Source organism: Rhinolophus ferrumequinum, chromosome 3 (genome assembly GCF_004115265.2).
Source record: "Rhinolophus ferrumequinum isolate MPI-CBG mRhiFer1 chromosome 3, mRhiFer1_v1.p, whole genome shotgun sequence".
NCBI lineage: Eukaryota > Metazoa > Chordata > Mammalia > Chiroptera > Rhinolophidae > Rhinolophus > Rhinolophus ferrumequinum.
In genome coordinates, this window is record NC_046286.1 from 69,043,219 (window position 1) to 69,053,186 (window position 9,968).

Here is a 9,968-nt window from a genome sequence, read left to right on the forward strand (position 1 = left end):
GGGAAGTCAAATTAGGTCTATGACTTACATAGTTTTTCTTTTCTTTTTTTTTTTAATTGTAAATTAATTGTCCAACGTTAAAGCTCAAAGTATTTCAGGCTAAATTCTGGGTTTTCAACTTCTTAGGTTGCTGGAGATACACCAACAAACAAGATAAACAAAGTACCTGTCTCTTTGAGCTTGCATTTTGTTGGAGGAACAGTCAACAAACAATGAGTAAGCCAATTGCAGATTATTCAATTATAGGTGCTAGTGGAAATGAAACAGGGTAAGCTAATAGTGAGAACAGCATGGCGCTATGTTAGATAGGATGGCCATGTGGCTTAGTATGCTGCATGTGGCTTCAAAGGCAGTACTTTTTATGGTTCTTGTTTAGTAAGGGAAGTTACAATTCATATGGACATTAGCTTGTTTTCAAATCTTCAACCTCTCAGTTGTTAGTAGGTCATCTCAGCTGTTCTGTGAGGACAATGGTCTTAAAACTGTGATTCCATTAGGAATTAGAGGAGACAGAAAACTCTTTCTATTACAGAATGTAGCAGAAAAAAAAATTTAAAGAGCTCTTGGCTGCATTAGATTTCCTGTGGAATGGGAAATCAAGAAATTAATGACTAAGGTATTCAAATGTATAGTTTATCAGTGTTTGTGAATATGATCATTTCATTACTAAAGCAGCTCAGCCTTATAGTTTCTAGGCTAAGACAACTGTAACATAGCTAACATGTTTTGAAGTCCCATAGACACCACTCATTTATTCAACCATTCAGTAATAAAAAGAGATTAATTGTAATAGTGGTAAATTCTTCGTCTATGCATACCATGTTTTGCTTGTAAGAGTACACCCTTTATCTTCTTACCTTCAATAAAGTCAATTATGTGTGGTTCTTGTCCCAGGAATAGTTTACATCCTGGTCGGTCCCTTTCGATTTGCTCGGTTCACTTAAAAGCAATTTGTATGCCTGAATTAATCCTAGCATTTGATTTTATACGGGATTAGGCTTGTCTAGTATTTTGGAGACCACTTCCCACACCTCTGGTGATACAATGTCTCAGATTGCTTATAACTGAACAAGTCTTAAAATTTATAATTCCTAATTCTTCTGTGTCTGACTTGTAGACCATATCAAATTTATCATGTCTAAGTATAACTCTAATTATCCCCAGCTCTCGTATAAATATATCTCTAGAATGAATATTAGGAATACCATATTGTATCCAGATCTGTTAGTTTTTGAATGCCTTGAAGTGTTTCCTTTTGGGAAATACCTCTCTATTCCCTGGCAGAACTGCCAATCACAGGACACAATCTCCCCTTCCACAGGAATGGGTAGAGTATCCAGGCTGACCAATCAGAGTACTCTATCTTTCAGTTACAATATTGGTTCAGGGAGCCATTCTGGGCCAATCATAGTCATCTTTTGAAATTTTGCTGGAACCATTCAGAAAGAGGTTACTTTTTTTTTTCATTGAGATTGATGTAGCTTAATGTAAATTCAAAGCTGCTAGTGGCCATTCTTGCCAAAACGTGGGGAATTTTCCTTGAAGATGGACTCAATAGAAAGGGAAACAAAGAAGAAGAATGGAAAGAAAGAGGGAGGGGCAGAGAAAAAGAGACAGAGAGCAAAAACTTTATTAAATGGTAACAGACAAATGAAGCATTTGAACCTCCATGTCTAGCCTTGCCTGAAGCAAGATAACTGATCGTTTCAGTTGTCTTAGCCAAAGAATTATATATTTTTCTTAAGCAAGTTCAAAATAAATTTTCGTCACCTGCAATTGGAAGAGGCCCGGCTAATGATTGATATGTCTGCTCAGGGTAGGACTAGCAGGATTACGCTATGCCACAGTAGATGTTTTTCAATTCTCCATGAAGCTTGTGGTTATTACCAGGATCAGTGATCTAGACAGGAAGGAGGTCCTCAGGTAGAAACCAGAGCAAAGGGGATGGGACTCAGGTGGATGGAAGCTTCCACCCCTTTCTGGATCTTGGTGGTGACAAAGCCAGATATTTGGTGATATGTACTTGCTGAAACAGAATTGAGGGAGAACAGAAAGAGTCCTGTAGTGGGTTAAAAGCTGATGATGAATAAATTAAGCAATGTATGTTACATTATTTACTTTTATGGTGTTTCTCTTAGTGCCTATTGCCATTTTGTTATAGTCTAGCCTTTAATAAAGCTTAATTTGGGCATTAAGGCTGTCTCAAATGAGCTGAATGGTGTACCAAAGAAAAGCCACGTGCTCATATCAGGACAAAGCATTGAAAGCAGGGTATCAGTCTCTGACCCCAAGGCCAGCAGGTGATACTCACAACCATTAAAATAATCTCTGAGTGTTCAGAGCTAAGAGTCGAGACAATAGAGTACAACCTTCCCTACAAGGAAAAGACTCTGTCTCATTGCCTTTGGAACATCTGGGTTTTATTTCATTAAGAAAGTCATAAATGTATTATACCAATTATAAAAAAGCATAAAAATTATACATCTGAAGTAAATAAAGAATCACCCAATTAGCAAAACAATAACGCCCAACTTCTTTTAACCTAACAGATCAATTAATACTTTCCACTACACTTCCAGATTTGGGGCACAGATGGCAGTGAGCTAGGCCAGTGCAGAGGAATCAAGTCAAAGTGTAGACATATGGATAGAAGGGGCATCGAAGATATTGCTGCCAGGCAGGGAGAGAAACCATTAGGAAGGAAGTTCCACTAAAGCTTGAAATTTGTCTCTTTTGGCTGCTGAGCATGCTCAGTACCAAGAAGCATGCCCAGCATATCATAAGCCAAAATGTGAAACTGGGGTATTTAAATTCTTTTTACCTCCGATTAGGACTGATCTTAATAAACAGGCATACACAGATTGTGAAGGTAGGAATCATGGAGCCGCAAATGTTGAGATGAGGTAGAAGGAAAGCAGAGACCTCTAACCAGGCTAGTTGAAAGAAAAATTGCTAAATTTACTATATTCAGTTCATGAACAATTGTCCCATGATAAATTGTAAGACTCTGTGAGAGTAAAAGTTCTGCCATTTGCTTCTCTGGAGCAGTAAGAAGTAAGGGCCAGCACCACAACCTGTATGGAAGGTACTGCCTTTATTTTCCACTTCCAAACCTCAGAGTTCATTTCCACCGAGTCTGTTATTAATAATTTTTTTAAAAATTTCTATGGTTTCAAAGAGAGGTGTTTTTTCTCCTTCCTTATTTGTACCAGCTGAAGATCAACCCAGACAATATTACTGGTAGGTGGAGGAACATTTCTCTTTCCTAAGTTTGAATAATGTCAAAAAGTAGAACTTAGAAACATTCAATTCTGAAAAATATTAGTGCTGCAAAAACACATTTCTTCCTTTCGGACCAATATCTCACAGATAATTTGATACAGGAGATCGATATCTGCCATGGCGCCTCATTGCAAGCGATAGAAATGGACTCGGCCTGGTTTTGGCAGGAAAGAGATTAGCAAAAAGACATTGGTTAGCTCAAAGACAGTCCAGAAGAGCTGATGAGGCTCAGAAGCTATGCAGCCAGGGAGACAACCAAAATCATATCACAAAACTAGTCCTGTGAGGACACAGAGGGTGCTGCCACTTAGTGTCAGGCATCACAGATTGCACAGTTGACACTATTGGCACTATACATTGGATACTGCTATAGATGCAGCTGGCAATGGTATCCTTGGAAACCAGATATTGCTACCACAAGAAGCAGAAGTGCTCCCCGCTCTCTCTTTTGTAAGACTAGCTCCCAATTTAAAGTGAGGCAGAAAAGAAACTATCACAGAACTAACCATATAGCAGACATCTTTCAATGTCTCATTGCCCAAAATTGGATCATATGTTAGGCCAACCACTCATAAGAAGAATAGAAGAACCACGACTGTCTCGATTAATTGATTCACCTGCTGGGGTAGAGATGTGACCAACCTTCCTTGGAGTATAAAGTCACAAGGAGGAGCATGGGTACTTGCACAAAATTGCAGTTTTGTTTACAAGAAGGAGAATGGCTTTTGGGTTGACAACAAACGTGGTGGACATTTACATATAACCCAAACGTCTTATAAGACCCACCCACGTGCTTCTTCACAAACCTTGTCACCAGTCCTCTGGTCTTATTCTTTTTCTGTCCGTGACAATCTAACCAAACCATTTGTTACTGTCCATCAATTTCTCTCTCTCTTTCCAGGAAAAGGCAAAGATGTTATATAGTTTTATCTACTGGGAGAATTTTCCACCTTCACTTCAGTGGGGCAAGTGGGACTCAGCAATCCATTTGAGGCTGTTGCCAGCTTATTATGAAAAGCTATCTGTAAAGTACATTTTCTTTTTCTTTTTCTTCAGTTAACTGATAATAGAGAACTGTTCATGATGTTTTACGTGTTGGTTGGTGGAAAGGTGACAGCGTGGCATGAGTAGCATACTAGGAAGATATCAGCATGTGAAACTTGAGCTTTGAGGACCTGCTCATATGTACTCAACTTATCTACTATTTCCACTTGGATATGTTTGGCTTTATAGCTGGGTAGGTCAGATAACATTCAGTTCATGGTAGGTGGCTTATATTTCACAGTCGCCTGGTTTCTACCAGAGTCCAGTAGCAAGCCAAGTACTATTCCTCCAAAGTATTGTTACTCACTGTAAAAGGTATGGCTCTGCTCTAAAACTTTGATGTTTCTTCTGTGAACTTTTTATTCAGCATTTCCGCACCACAGATTTCATTTGATTTTTGAGCACCACTAATCTCATTGGGTCCTCAAAGGCCATATGGAAAAACTGCAGCCTGAACCAGCTGGAATCTTCCTTTGAGCCCTACTGAAAGCTGACAGCCTTTCAGGTCATTCAGGAAAGAGCTAAAGGTTACACAAATATGACATATGTTGTTTCTAAAATTCAAAGAGCACCATCAATCATAGTACCTTTTTCTAGAGGTAGGAAAAAATTGTCCTTGACATTGGACAGGATAAACTCACATGCCACACAACACAGATTCCAAGAAACTTCACTGTGCTACCATAGGATTTCTTTCCCACCTTCCAGTATGCATAGTTTTAATATAAAATACCAGCCACTTTGTCATCTCAGGAGTTGATCAGCATATCATCACCAGTTTAGCTCTGGGGATGGTGAGACAGCCTAGTTCTCATAGACTAATTTATGGCACAGACAACAGAGAGTTAAAATAACCTTGAGTTAAAAATATATTTGTGCTATTTTAGGTGAAATCAAACTAGTTCTGGTAGTCTCTGTTTATTGGATATGAGAAAAAAGATTGTCCACATATAAGCTATAGTCAATCTGCCACAGTGTGTGTGGATTTGCTGCAATAAACCAACTACATGTGGAAGACCATATGTACTTGGAATTACCACTTGACTTAGCCTACAGTAATTTCCTGTGATTCTCAAGATTTATTTCTTTTGCACTGGCCAAAAGTGGAGATGTGATAGAAGACACAGTGGCCTCATCTTTGTGATTTCCCGAAGCATGTAGTCAAAAATAAAACTAAAAAGAACAGTAATATTTTTATTGAAGTATAACAGAATATTTTTGATTTACTATTTTGGTTCAGAGTTGAGCTCCTGAGCTTTCAGTAAGCCAGTCCTAGCATGATAATTTTATCAGCCTCCATTTAACCGGTAAGGAGTTAGTGTTGGAATTCTGCCATTTGCTAGGGTCATCTGTCCCAATAACATACCCAGACACTGGGGAAATAATCATGGCAAAGGGTCAGGGTCCTACAGGAATGTAACAGTTAGTGTTCAGTGTACTGGACAACTCTAGGTACTTTCAGTAGAAAGAGATTTAAGGCGGAATGAGATGCTTACAAAATCACTGGAAAGGCTGGAGAGACAGGCATCAAAAAGGTCACTGCCAGAACGACTAAGTTTAAGAACACAACACCAGAGCTACAACCACTAATCCTGAAGTATTTTCCATTATACAAATGAAATAGAATCCTAATTTTTATTTTAATCTATTTTGATCTCTGTAATTCAATTACATGTAAAAGATTTGCAGAGATTTTTGAAAGTTGTATCATTTTGAATATCACGCCAACTCTACTGCTTTTATTATGGTTAGTATGCCCCCATTGACTTTGGAAATTCAGTGCAACTTACCCTTTTCCATCTTAGCATCCCTATTGAAATCAAGAACTCTTTCCAGCCACAGAGTATTCTCTTCTTACCCCAGCCCATGAAGAAGAACTATCAAAATGCTTTTCCAGAAGCTGGGTCTTGCCTATATCTATGTAATTTTCAAGCCCCTGGAATAGGAAATATTTTTCTAAGCATTTCTTCCTCCTCCTAAAGGAAGAAAACAGGGAATAAGTGAGCATTCACATGTGATGATCTACCTCAATATTTATAGCTCCATAAACTTTTTGATTTCTTCTCCTATACTATAACAAGAAATTTCTAACATCTCAGGTTCATTTAGAATGGGCTACTATTGAGTGCAGCTCAAGAGATAATTTAGCAACAATTTAGATAATTCCTAACTGTTTGAGTTAACATGCTATATCCAGAATTTCCAATAACTGCATCTCTATTAATAAACTCTATTTGATCTAAAATTGTGTTCCTCCTTCCTTGATCTAATACTCTCAGAATCCATTTACACACATGTTCTCCATATTTGCCAACATAAATTAGCAGTCTTTCGATTCCTTTGGTGAGTACGTCTTCTGTTCCTGGATTTGGCTTTACGAGGTCTGACAATTATGTTTGCGAACTTGCCAACATGCACTTACATTGGCAGCACTATACAATCAGGTCAGTAAGGTTTCATAACCTTGGTATATCAGTGTCTCACAGCTGTGTTCGTGTCAATGTGTGGCAGTGTCTTGCTGAGTGGCATTCATTATTATTGTTGCATGTTTTTGTGTGCCTTCACGAAAATGTCTAAGCTTGAATTAGAGCATTGAACAAAGATTAAACCTCCTGTTAAACTTGCCAAGAGTGGAAGTGAAATCAGCAACATGTTAGTCCAAGTTTATGTGGATAATGCCATGAAGAAAACAGCTGTGTACAAATGGATTAAACGTTTTTCAGAGAGGAGAGAACGAATCATCGATGAAGAGAGGTCAGGGAGGCCAGTAACAAGCAGAACTGACGAAAACATTGTAAAAATTCATCAAACTGTGCGTCAAAATCAACATCGAGGGACCGGCCCGGTGGCTCAGGAGGTTAGAGCTCCGTGCTTCTAACTCCGAAGGTTGCCGGTTCAATTCCCACATGGGCCAGTGGGCTCTCAACCACAAGGTTGCAAGTTCGATTCCTCGAGTCCCGCAAGGGATGGTGGGCAGCGCCCCCTGCAACTAAGATTGAACACGGCACCTTGAGCTGAGCTGCCGCTGAGCTCCCAGATGCCTCAGTTGGTTGGAGCGCGTCCTCTCAACCACAAGGTTGCCGGTTCAACTCCCGCAAGGAATGGTGGGCTGTGCCCCCTGCAACTAGCAACGGCAACTGGACCTGGAGCTGAGCTGCGCCCTCCACAACTAAGATTGAAAGGACAACAACTTGAAGCTGAACGGCACCCTCCACAACTAAGATTAAAAAGGACAACAACTTGACTTGGAAACAAGTCCTGGAAGTACACATTGTTCCCCAATACAGTCCTGTTCCCCTTCCCCAATAAAATCTTTAAAAAAAAAAAAAAAGAAAAAAAATCAACATCGATAGAGAAACAGTTAGGAAAATCTTAACTGAAAATCTTGGCATGAGAAAGGTGTATGCAAAAATAATCCCGAAGGAGCTGACCGATGAACAAAAGCAAAGGAGAGTTTAAGTGTGCCAAGATCTTTTGGAGAGGCAAGATGATGTTTTGGGCCATGTTATCACTGGTGATGAAAATGGGTGTACCAATATCACCCTGAAACAAAACATCAAAGTGCACAATAGAAGTCAGCCAATTCTCCATGACCCAAAAAGTTCCGTCAGTCCAAATCAAGAGTCAAAACAATGTTGCTAATCTTTTTTGATATCAGAGAGACTATTCATTATGAATTTGCACCAACTGTTCAAACAGTTAACCAAGTTTACTATTTGGAAATGCTGAAAAGGCTGCATGAAAAAGTTAGATGAAAATGACCTGAACTTTTCACCAACAATTCATGGCTCTTGCATCACGACAATGCACCAGCTCACAGGGCACTGTCTGTGAGGGAATTTTTAGCCAGTAAACAAATAACTGTATTGGAACACCCTTCCCACTCACCTGATCTGGCCCCCAATGACTTCTTTCTTTACCCAAAGGTAAAGCAAACATTGAAAGGAAGACATTTTCATGACATTCAGGACATCAAGGGTAACACGATGACAGTTCTGATGGCCATTCCCGAAAGAGAGTTCCAAAATTGCTTTGAAGGGTGGACTAGGCGCTGGCATCAGTGCATAGCTTCACAATGTGAGTACTTTGAAGGTGACCATAATGATATTCAGCAATGAGGTATGTAGCAATTTTTCTAGGATGAGTTCACAACCTTAATTGTCAGACCTTGTATAAAGGATCTCCTGAAGTATACAAAGATCTGAATCTGCTAATAGATCTAGGGACAGTGGAAGTATATGGAGTCTGAGGAGAATAGACTTGCCTTGTAAAACCATTCTCTAGACTCTGTCATCAGAGACAGATAGTCAAGGACCTCTCAGGGTAGATAGCTGGCCTATAGAGTCACAATGTTAATTACATAACATAATAAGAATTCTAGAGGAAAGGAGAGTTTCAAGAGATTCCAAGTGTTAGCTTTGTCTTTAGGTGGGCCCTCCTCATGGTTATTAAGGTGGCTACCAAACCATAATATTTCCTTGTTTATTTTCAGTAGGAGAGAGATGATCTATCTCAAAGTCATGAAATATAAGTCCTCCCATTTACAATCAATTCATCAATAATAATCGCCGTGGAAATGGCATGTAAAGAACTGCTTTCAAGATTGGGTTCCTTAACCAATCATTAGGAAGGGGCACGGAATTAACATGATGGCTCAACCTAATCAGGTCAGCCCTGCACATGAGGATAGGTTGAATACCTGAATAAAATTGAGGCTTCCATTAGGAAGGAGGAAGGAAAAGGTCAATATGGAGTAACATCTACTGAAATAGTACAACATTTACTGAGAATGAGAAATGTTTCGTTCACTCAGTAGTCAGAGAAGAATAAATGTAATATATATAGCATTTAAGGGTAATGTGCAATCTTGGAAACAGATGTATTATTATTTTTCTTTATAGTTACTCTCCATAGATAGTTCTGCTTTGACATATTAGGCCTTTCACTTTCTAGGGCTCTTACATTCTTTGGAATCTCAACGATATGTGAAGAAGCCTGCTACCGTGCTGGAAAGGCTATGTATGTGGAGAACTGAGGCACCCTGGTCGTTAATCCCAGCTAACTGCTCACTGACTGAAAGTGCAAGTAAGACTAGTTGACACCATGTGGAGCAGAGATGAGCTGTCCCAACTGAACCTTGCACAAATTGCTGACAAGATTTGTGAGCTAATCAATGGTGTTATATTAAGCCACTAAATTTTGAGGTAGTTTTTATGCAGTAACAGGTAACTGATACACCAAACCTTTTATAATTTTCATTGTTTCTTCGAGTTCTATACTTTTATTGTCATTTTAGTGAGGTTTGGGAAAGATTCAGGACAGAAGTGCATTGTCCTTCAAACATGCTTAATTAGAAATCAAGGATTTATATATTATAGATAAGAAAAGTATTTTTAAAGAGGAATAACTTCAAAACTTGGTCCTATTTTATATGTAGGAAAACAGAAATAGCATATAGAGCCATTTGAGAATTGATAATATAAGTAATGCCGTGCATATTATAAAATATGATGAGATAGCCCTGGGATAGCAGGGACTGGGAAAATGCCAATCCACTTCTATTTGCTGCAAATACCTCCCGTGTTTCCCCGAAAATAAGACCTAGCCAAACGATCAGCTCTAATGCTTCTTTTGGAGCAAAA